We start from the raw sequence: 11346 nt of genomic DNA, 5'->3' as shown, positions 1-11346 counted from the left end.
GCTGGCAGGCTTAAAAATCGGAAAAAGCTGATCTTTCAGTTTGAGTCTGAAGTCAGGAAAAGAAGCCAATGTCACAGTTCAAAAAGTGTCAGGTAGGAGGATTCTTTCTTACATTAGGGCTATTCAGACTTTTTGTTTTATTTAGATTTCCAACTGATTAGGTAAGGTCCAACCACGATATGGCAGAAAATCTGCTCTACTCAGTCTACTGACATAAATGTTAATTGCATCCCAAATACCCTCACGGAAACATCCAGAATAATGTTTAATCAAACACTGGAACATCCCATCACCCGGTTAAATTAACAAATAAAATTAACCATCACATCTGCTGACTAAGGTATTCAATGAAAGTTTTATTTCCTTACCGTTCTCATGCTGTGAGCCTCATAGGTAACCATAATGGCTTACTATAACAACTTCAAATGCAATTAAATAAATCATAGCACATTTTAATCCTCAGTCAAACATTGGAGTGAGTTATAATAAAGAGTCTGGATTGATTTTTATTGCCTTATTGTTAATAATTTTTATGCCTTACTACCCACCCTTCTGTTTTGTTCTACATCTTGGCAAGCCAGTTATATATCTTAGATCTCTACCTCAGTGCCAGTGGAAAGTTCAAAACATGTAAACTTCATCCCAGATGCACAACTCCCAATCCCAAGCAAAATAACAGGCAAGCTACTCATCCCTCCATATTATCTTAAGCCATTTTCAGATCTGTTTTTGAGTTTGCCATGATCTGTCCAGAAAGTCTCATTATGTGAGAAATAAATCTTTTCATACTCTCTTTGTGTATGTGTGATATAATCAGCTTTAATATCCAAATTAAGTTTGGCTCACGGGTTTATTCTTCTATCACATAGTACTCGCAAATTCTCCCTTTCTTCTGTCTTCCTGTAAAATCACATATATCACTTTCTAATCTAGAATTCTTGCCTGTATATCCCTACCTTTGCAACTAGTGATTAAGGTATGACCTTATAAAATTGGCATGAAGATGCTATATGTACCTGAAACCCAAAATTCCCAGAGAAAATGAGGTTATTAAAAATGTGATTATTAAGGAAATAAATATGAAGCATATTGAATAAGGTATTTTTTTTTTTCTGAGAGATATAGTGAAAAGTGTTATATGTGTTATCCAGGTAGGCAGCTTTTTTTGGTGCCACCTGTTAATCGAATTTTCTTGCTGGAAAATGTGTGTCAATGTGTTGTAAACTAATGATGATTAGTATTTTCCTATTGCCTACTTTTCTGCCATATTACTAAATTGTATAAGGAAAAAAGTAAAAAAAAATATATAATGGAGCTTACTAAAGAGTATATATAATAGTTATGGTTAACAGTAAAATGGCTCCAGATGAAGCCCTTAAAATATAAAATAACCTAAGATTATAGAGCAGAGCAGTATTGTAGCATTCATTATCAAGTTCAAAATGTGTTCGAAAGTAGACCACTTATTTTCTTTCCTTAAGAAGCACAGACTGTATAGGTCAGGTAGTCAAGCAAAATCTCCACAGCAGGATACATAAATTTGAAATCTTTCAAAAGGCAATGTTTTTATTCCTTATAATTAGGCAACTAATTCTATTGGCATTTATAGGCTGCATGTGGTGAGAGAAAAAGAGATGAAGAGTAGTAAAATTAAATATTTCAATTTTACTTTAAAGGTCACTGAATTATATGACCCACCTTAGGAGTATTTAACTTGGAATAAAGAAGTCAGGAAACAAATGAGCTGAAAAACTCAAGTTGTGAAGTTTGCTACTTTAATTAGAACATAAAAGATTTCCTTTTTAAAGAACTCACTGGTGTGTTTGAATACATGATCTCTTTATGTCTTGAACTAAATCTTATTTACTCCCCATTGTTTTATTCTATATATGCATATTCTGTATTCCATATCTGGTTTCTCTTTTATGATACAAAATACTGAATTAAAATAATAGAATTTAATTTCTCTCATATGGCAGAAAATCATATGTCCACAGAGTATAAATGAGCTAGTGGAAGTTTAACTGTCACACTATTGGAGCAGAATGACTTTATCTGCTAATAAATCATCAATATTTACCAAATTTATTTATTATCATTCTAAAAAATTCAGGTAATAGTGTTAATAAATTTGCCTCTTTATTAATGATTTCTCCTTTACTGGAAAAAATAAAGAAATATTTCTGAAGTATAAACTTTGACTCATAAAATAATTCAAGAGAGATATCTACAAAGGTTTTGAATATGATGCATAATATAGCTCTATGTGAAAAATGTTTTCTAAAAGAGATATTTTTTATTTGAAAGCCCCAATAGGACACACAGGAAATATACACTTATTACATATTAGGCAATAGTAAAATCTGAATACATTTCTGAAAGGGGAAAAAAAAGTACTGACAACAAATAACTAATCTTCCATGAGTAATAGTTTATGTGGTAATTACAAATTAGTGCATTTAAAAATACTTTTCTCTTTCCTTTTTTTACATATACAGGGTCTGTTTATACATAAGAATATAAGGATGCAGCAGTCTTTATCCCAGAGATAACACACACAAGTTCTCAATAACTTGATTATCCACATGAGGTGCTCTTTAAATGCTGTCTGTTATTATCATTATTATATTACAAGCTTTAATTTAATGCACAGAAGTTTTACTGGATTAAATGTAAATTTCAAAGTATTTTTCCTCTGCCCAGAAATATTTTTTTTATTATGCTTAAGTTCTAAGATACATGTGCAGAACGTGCAGATTTGCTACATAGATGTACATGTGCCATGGTGGTTTGCTGCACCCATCAACCCACCATCTACATTACGTATTTCACCTAATGCTATCTCTTCCATTGCCCCCAACCCCCAGACAGGCCCCAGTGTGTGATGTTCCCCTCCCTGTGCCCATACGTTCTCATTGTTCAACTCCCACTTATGAGTGACAACATGCAGTGTTTGGTTTTCTGTTCCTGTGTTAGTTTGCTGAGAATGATGGTTTCCAGCTTCATCCATGTCCCTGCAAAGGACATAAACTCATTCTTTTTATGGCTGCATAGTATCCCATGGTGTATATGTGCCAAATTTTCTTAATCCAGTCTATCATTGATGGGCACTTGGGTTGGTTCTAAATCTTTACTGTTGTGAATAGTGCTGCAATAAAGATACGTGTGCATGTGTCTTTATAGTAGAATGATTTATAATCTTTGGGTACATACCCAGTAATGGGATTTCAGGGTCAAATGTTATTTCTAGTTCTAGATTTTTGAGAATCACCATACTGTCTTCCACAATGGTTGAACTAATTTACACTCCCACCAACAGTGTAAAACCGTTTCTATTTCTCCACATTCTCTCCAGAATCTGTTGCTTCCTGACTTTTTAATGATCGCCATTCTAACTGACATGAGATGGTATCTCATTGTGGTTTTGATTTGCATTTCTCTAATGACCAGTGATGATGAGCTTTTTCTCATGTGTTTGTTGGCTGCATAAATGTCTTCTTTTGAGACGTGTCTGTTCATATCCTTCACCCAATTTCTGATGGAGTTGTTTGTTTTTTTCTTGTAAATTTGCTTAAGTTCCTTATAGATTCTGGATATTAGCCCTTTGTCAAAAGGATAGATTTCAAAAATTTTCTCCCATTCTGTAGGTTGCCTGTTCACTCTGATGATAGTTTCTTTTGCTTTGCAGAAGCTCTTTAGTTTAATTAGATCCCATTTGTCAATTTTGGCTTTTGTTGCCATTGCTTTTGGTATTTTCGTCATAAGGTTTTTGCCAATGCCTATGTCCTGAATGGTATTGCCTAGGTTTTCTTCTAGGGTTCTTTTGGTTTTAGGTCTTACACTTAAATCTTTAATCTATCCTGAGTTAATTTTTGTATAAGGTGTAAGGTAAAAGGTCCAGTTTCAGTTTTCTGCAGACGGCTAGCTAGTTTTTCCATCAGCATGTATTAAATAGGGAATCTTTTCCCCATGGCTTATTTTTCTCAGGATAGTCAAAATTTCGATGGTTGTAGATGTGTGGTGTTATTTCTTAGGCCTCTGTTCTGTTCCCTTGGTCTATGTATCTGTTTTGGTACCAGTACCAAGCTGTTTTGGTTACTGTAGCCTTGTAGTATAGTTTGAAGTCAGGTAGCATGATGCCTCCAGCTTTGTTCTTTTTGCTTAGGATTGACTTGGCTATGTAGGCTATTTTTGGTTCCATATGAAATTTAAAGTAGTTTTTTCTAATTCTGTGAAGAAAGTCAATGGTAGCTTGATGGGAATAGCATTGAATCTATAAATTACTTTTGGCAGTATGGCCATTTTCATAATATTGATTCTTCTTATCCATGAGCATGGCATATAAGAATATTTTCCTTGGCAGAGACTGCCATTTATCACTTAATGGAAGTTCTCAACTTACCTATTAACTGTAGTTTTGGATGGAACTCTGTCCAGCAACTGAAGATTACTTTAATAAGCCTCTCTTCCACGTATACATGGAATTGGGCCTGGATTCTGACCCATCTTAAGATGGTAGAAGTGGTGTGTACAACTGTTGGGTTCTGCCATTAAAGGGAAAGCACACACTACCACTCTCCTCTTTCTTCTTCCATTTGCCTGCAATGAGAATGAGATGATGAAAGCAAAAACAGCCACAAGGATGGTTTGCTGAACATGACAGAGTAACAAGAGAGAACCTGGAACCATGACACTGTAAGCTATTTCCAGCACTGAACAGAACTACTTGGATTCATACAAGACAGCTAGCAGACCTTCAATTTTTCTACACTACCATACCTGAGATTTGTATTTCCAGTTGTAACACTGGCGCTTTCCACTACAGCAGAGGGAATACAATGCATTGCTATATCTACCAGAATTCATTTCTTGCCAAATTATTATGTAAATTAAAGTAATAACAGTAAAAATTATCACTTTAAATTAGTTCATTTGTTTGGAAAATTATTTAACTGCAAAATAAAAATAATTTAAGAAAATAACTGAAGACTTATGAAGACTCTTTCAAAAATGCTATTAATTATAAAGCAATTAAATGGTGATATACTAGAACAAACTGAAAGACTAGCTATAATAAGGACTGTGGTAACAAATCTTATAAGAAATTTAATATATACAAATTTATTGATGGCATTTAAACACTTGACAACACATGTGAACAAAATAAAGTTAAAACTCCTACTTCATTCAATGTTTGCAACTTATGAGATTCACTCAGGAATAAAATTTTCAACAAAAAAGATTCAGAAAAGAAAAATCTACAAGAAAAAATAAGCAATTGGTAAAATATTTTTAAGAGACACACAGCTATGTATTACAAAAGATGAAATCAAATGTTCAATTACACTAATAATCAAGGCAATATAAACAGAAATGCTAGGTTAATACTTTCCAAGCTACTAGAGGTTTCCTAATACAGTATTAGCATTTGGGGTTAGGGTGGGATTACCTGAATCAGCATTTTCTAATGCAGTTGGGAGACACTATGTTTGATGCAAGGGGGGTTGGGAAAAGTTTGCTTTTCCTACATTTTCAATATAACTAACTCATTTGTTACGTAATAATAATAATACAGTAGGGCACTCAAGCTTAAACTCAATTTTTAACATTAATTTTATGAAAAAGTAGACTTGTCAATTAGCTTCTGCATTTAATTTATTCAAATTCATGGTGTATATGACATCCTTAACATTTGTTGCCAATGTTAATGCCATATTAAAAAGGTGAAGTGGCTTATCTATGTAGTATTGCTTTAAACGGAACTGATGCTGGCTTGTGTTTATTTTCACTTTCTTGATGAAAACTCTACAACTATTGTTAAATTATCCACTCAACAACAATTGGGCAATCTCAAGGTTATTATGCCCTTATAATATAGAATTATCATTTTGCCATTTTAAAAGGAAAATAGACAAGACATTACAAACAAAAACCCAAACAGAACACAGCAGGGACTGATAAAGTAAAGTCTTTGACCTTTTGTCTAGATGATAATATGAGCTGCTAAAAATAAATGGAGATGACTAAAAAATAGGTGAATAGGAACTGACATAATGGGGAATGTGAAAAGGATTGGAGAAGATATATGCAAAATAGTTGAGAAGTAGATTCAGGATTCTTCTTGCTTTAAAGGGTGTTACTTTGTGAAGCATGCCTAGCTCAGCTGAAGATTTTGATGCTACATAAAATTTAATAAATAAATGTCTTCATTTTGGGTTTTGGTTTTTGGATTTTGTTTTAGAGACAAGGTTTCACTCTGTGGGCCAGGGTGGAGCGCAGTAACACAATCATAGCTCACTGAAGCCATAAACTCCTGGGCTAAAGGGATCTTCCTCTCTCAGTCTCCAGAGTAGCTAGGACTATAGGCATGTGCCACCATGCCCAGCTTTTATATATATATATATATATATATATATATATATATATACTAGAGATGGGGGTCTCGCTATGTTGCCCAGGCTGGTCTTCTACTCCTGGCTTCAACTGATCTTCCTGCCTTGGCCTCTCAACATTTTGGGATTACAAATGTAAGCCGCCACACTTGGCCTTTTCGTTTGTATTGATCAACTATTTTCTATTTAATACCGCGTAAAAATCTATGTTTATAAGTGTGTTCTACATTCTAAGACTATCCTTGTCACATTTTTGTATTTAAGTTACTCTAGCTTCAGAAAATGATTGAACTAGTGTTCTTTTTTTTCATACAGTAGAATAATTTGTACTATGTTAGAGTTATTTATCAATAGGACTATTCTATGAATTGATCTATTCTATTCCCATTTCTGATGTATTCTTAAATTCATTGCATTGTTGATAATTGTTGTTTTTATGATATACATATACATTGATATAGGTATAGATATAAATATGTAGATATATTTTATGGTGTATAAACTTATGGCATATTATGGTATGTATGCTTTTGATTCTCATTTTCATGTATTGCTTATTGGCAAATGCACTTACTTGCTAAAATTTGTTTGCAGCTTGAAAATCACTTGCTGTGCTTTCATGGTCATTTATGGATATCTGCAGGGAGCCAAAAATACAAGTTGTACAATGCATACATTCCCAAGTGAGATTAAACACAGTGACACTTTGCCTTTCTGTTTCAGCTCACTTACTGCAAGCAAATGTCCTTTCTGTACTTTATTTAGAGCTGTGTTTTTCACATTTTTGTGTTTTTTGTTGAAAATTTCACGTTTAAGATGGCCCCCAAATGTAGTGCTTAAAGTGCTATGTAATGTTCCTAAGTGCAAAAGGTGGTAATGAGACTTAAGGTAAAATTATGTGTGTTAGATAAGCTGTGTCTAGGCATGAGTTGCAGCGCTGTTGGCTATAAGCTCAATGTTAATGAATCAACAAAATACATTAAATAAGTTGTCTTTAAATGGAGACATAGAAAACAAAGGTATGTGTTGATGGATTAACAAAATAATGTGAACAAAGGGTCACAAATCTAACTGTATTTTTGTCTGAGTTCAATATTGGCTAATTCAGTGTTTGTGGGGACTTATAAAACAGAAATACTGCAAATAATAAGAATAAACTATAGGTATGTGTAACTATATTTTAGCTATAAATATAGGGACATAGAGATAGAGATGCAAATAGAGATGTGTGTTGTATGATAGTGTAATTTTTATATTTATATAATTAAATGTATACACATTTTTACGTGTCCAACTTTGACACTCATGTTTCTAGTCTCTGCGCTTTCTTCCTGCATTTATGTTATTATTATTTTTTTTTGTAGAGATGGACTCTTGGTCTGTCACGCAGTCTGCGGTGCAATGCCACAATCATGGCTAGTTGCAGCCTTGAACTCTGGGCTTATATAAGCCCGCTGAGTAGCTGGGACTATAGGCATGTGCCATCATGCCTAGCTAATTTTTTATAAGTATTGTTTTAGAGACAGGGTCTCTCTTTGTTCCAGAGGCTAGTCTGGAACTCCATACTTCAAGTGATCCTCCCGCCTTGGCTTCCCAAAACGCTGGGAGTATAGGCGTGAGCAACCACACCAAGCCTGTATTCTTAACAATGTGTATTTATGTGGTTTTTTTTCCCCATATTATTCTCACTAAAGATTTGTCAGTTTTATCTCTTCAAAAATTATCTTTTGCTTTTTCTTATATTTTGGATTTATTACATATAAATAATTTCTGATGATAATATACAGTTTTGTTTGTATTCTGTATTATGTTAATTTTTCGAGTTCTTGAGTCTTAAGTTTGGTTATTGGCTCATTCACTTTCAGTCTTTCTTTTTTATTGTATAATCAATTAAAGTTAAATATGTTTTATTTAGGTGTTAGTTTTGATATGTAATATTTATATTTTATTCAATTTTATGTGTTTTCTGATTATTGTTACAGTAACTTTGGCCCATAAGATGTTTAGAAGTGTCTGGTTTTTTTCATAATTTCTACATATAAGGGGTTTTTTTCTCACTGTTTAAACTAACATCAAACTTAATTTTATTGGAGTTTTGAAATATATGACCTACATTACATCAATGTTTAAAATTTGAGATTCAATTTCTGATCAATTTTTAGGCAGTTTCCATAAACTTTTTAAATAAAAGTAATTAGCAACAAAATCACTATGAAGTATTGTTGAATATGGTTTTCCATTTATTTCTGTTTAATCACCTACCTAGTCTTCTACATTCTTATTATAGAGTCTTGTTGATTTACCAATTTTAAAGAGAAGCAATTTATACTATATCTCTTAAAATGATAGTGAATTTTTTCCCCCTTTTTTAATTGTATGTTTTTCTTTATCTATTTTAACCTAGATTATTAGATACACACAAATTTATTAGATGCATGCAAGTTTCAATGTAATTTTATCAATAACATTCATCTATTTATCTATATATATAGATGAAGTAGGCAAATCTTAGTAAGATAGAACTATTTAGCATCATACATTTTCTCCTACATTAATTTATGGATTTAATAGAAAATGGCAGCTATTTAGTTGCCAAAGGAATAACATGTGTATGACGACATTGATGCTTTTTGGTTTTGTTCCTTTGTTTCATTATTTTTACTATTTTATTTTATTTTATTTTATTTCATTTTATTTTATTTTTGAGACAGAGTTTTGCTCTTGTTGCCCAGGTTGGAGTGCAATGGCACAGTCTCTGCTCACTGCAATCTCCACCTCCCAGGTTCAAGCAATTTTCCTGCCTCAGCCTCCTGAGTAGCTGGGATTTCAGGCACGTGCCGCCACGCCTGGCTAATTTTTGTGTTTTCAGTAGAGATAGGCTTTCACTATGTTGGCCAGGCTGGTCTCGAACTCCTGACTTCAGGTGATCCATCCACCTTGGCCTCCCAAAGTGTTGGGATTATAGGTGTGAGCCACTGTGCCCAGCCTGTTGCATTATTTTTAAAAGTCAAGAATAGACTGGGTTTCAAAAATGAAGAGAAAGTTATCAGATGAATTTCTGGAGATAAGTAGATAAAATTAAGAACAGGAATATAAGTATTGGGCTTAGAAATAATTTGTACCAACATATCCATTGCAAATAAGGGATAAAAGGAAAGAATATTTGCTAATCCAGCTATGTTAGCAGTTCATTTTTTCAAAGATAAGATGAATTTTCTGTATTTTGTTTGTAAAGTCAAAGTGACAATATAAACTTTGACTTAGATGGAAGAAGGGTAGCAAGTTTAAGAAGAGTAAGGAGAGCAATGATAGAAAAGGGAGAAATAGACCGGGCTTGGTGGATCACGCCTGTAATCTCAGCACTTTGGTAGGTCAAGGCAAGCAGATCCCCAGGTCAGGAGCTCAAGACCAGCCTGGTCAACATGGTGAAACCCTGTCTTTACTAAAAATACAAAAAATTAGCTGGGCAAGGTGATGCGCAGCTGTAATCCCAGCTACCTGGGGGGCTGAGACAAGAGAATTATTTGAGCCTGGGAGGTGGAGGCTGCAGTGAGCTGAGATTGCGTCACTGCACTTCAGCCTGGGTGAGAGAGCAACTCTGTCTCCAAAAAAAAAAAAAAGAGAAATAATTTCCTTGGGTAGTTCAGCATCTAGTCAGATTAGAAACCATAAAATTGTGAACAGCATCATTTAGTAAATGTTCTTTTTTTTAAAAATTTATTTATTTATTTATTTATTTATTTATTATTATACTTTAGGTTTTAGGGTACATGTGCGCAATGTGCAGGTTAGTTACATATGTATACATGTGCCATGCTGGTGCTCTGCACCCACTAACTCGTCATCTAGCATTAGGTATATCTCCCAATGCTATCCCTCCCCCCTCCCCCCACCCCACAACAGTCCCCAGAGTGTGATGTTCCCCTTCCTGTGTCCATGTGTTCTCATTGTTCAATTCCCACCTATGAGTGAGAATATGCAGTTTTTGGTTTTTTGTTCTTGCGATAGTTTACTGAGAATGATGATTTCCAATTTCATCCATGTCCCTACAAAGGACATGAACTCATCATTTTTTATGGCTGCATAGTATTCCATGGTGTATATGTGCCACATTTTCTTAATCCAGTCTATCATTGTTGGACATTTGGGTTGGTTCCAAGTCTTTGCTCTTGTGAATAATGCCGCAATAAACAAACGTGTGCATGTGTCTTTATATCAGCATGATTTATAGTCCTTTGGGTATATACCCAGTAATGGGATGGCTGGGTCAAATGGAATTTCTAGTTCTAGATCCCGGAGGAATCATCACACTGACTTCCACAATGGTTGAACTAGTTTACAGTCCCACCAACAGTGTAAAAGTGTTCCTATTTCTCCACATCCTCTCCAGCACCTGTTGTTTCTTGACATTTTAATGATTGCCATTCTAACTGTTGTGAGATGGTATCTCATTGTGGTTTTGATTTGCATTTCTCTGATGGCCAGTGATGGTGAGCATTTTTTCATGTGTTTTTTGGCTGCATAAATGTCTTCTTTTGAGAAGTGTCTGTTCATGTCCTTTGCCCAATTTTTGATGGGGTTGTTTGTTTTTTTCTTGTAAATTTGTTTGAGTTCATTGTAGATTCTGGATATTAGCCCTTTGTAAGATAAGTAGGTTGCGAAAATTTTCTCCCAATTTGTAGGTTGCCTGTTCACTCTGATGGTAGTTTCTTTTGCTGTGCAGAAGCTCTTGAGTTTAATTAGATCCCATTTGTCAATTTTGGCTTTTGGTGCCATTGCTTTTGGTGTTTTAGACATGAAGTCCTTGCCCATGCTTATGTCCTGAATGGTATTGCCTAGGTTTTCTTCTAGGGTTTTTATGGTTTTAGGTCTAACGTTTAAGTCTTTAATCCATCTTGAATTAATTTTTGTATAAGGTATAAGGAAGGGATCCAGTTTCAGCTTTCCACATATG

The 11346-nt window shown here is 34.1% G+C and overlaps 1 long non-coding RNA gene across 1 annotated transcript in view; it reads right to left on the bottom strand.

Annotated features, from left to right (window-relative positions):
* Positions 1-2412: 2412 nt before the first annotated feature.
* Positions 2413-11346, bottom strand: part of LOC112130521 (uncharacterized) — a 126274-nt gene continuing 117340 nt past the window's right edge. Inside the window, exons 5-6 of the long non-coding RNA XR_010138870.1 lie at positions 6967-7029; positions 2413-4599 (exon numbers count right to left, since the gene is read on the bottom strand). This is a non-coding gene — a long non-coding RNA (uncharacterized LOC112130521). The remainder of the gene's footprint in view (positions 4600-6966; positions 7030-11346) is intronic.

This window comes from Pongo abelii, chromosome 22 (genome assembly GCF_028885655.2).
Source record: "Pongo abelii isolate AG06213 chromosome 22, NHGRI_mPonAbe1-v2.0_pri, whole genome shotgun sequence".
NCBI lineage: Eukaryota > Metazoa > Chordata > Mammalia > Primates > Hominidae > Pongo > Pongo abelii.
This window is presented reverse-complemented; position numbering and strand designations above follow the sequence as displayed.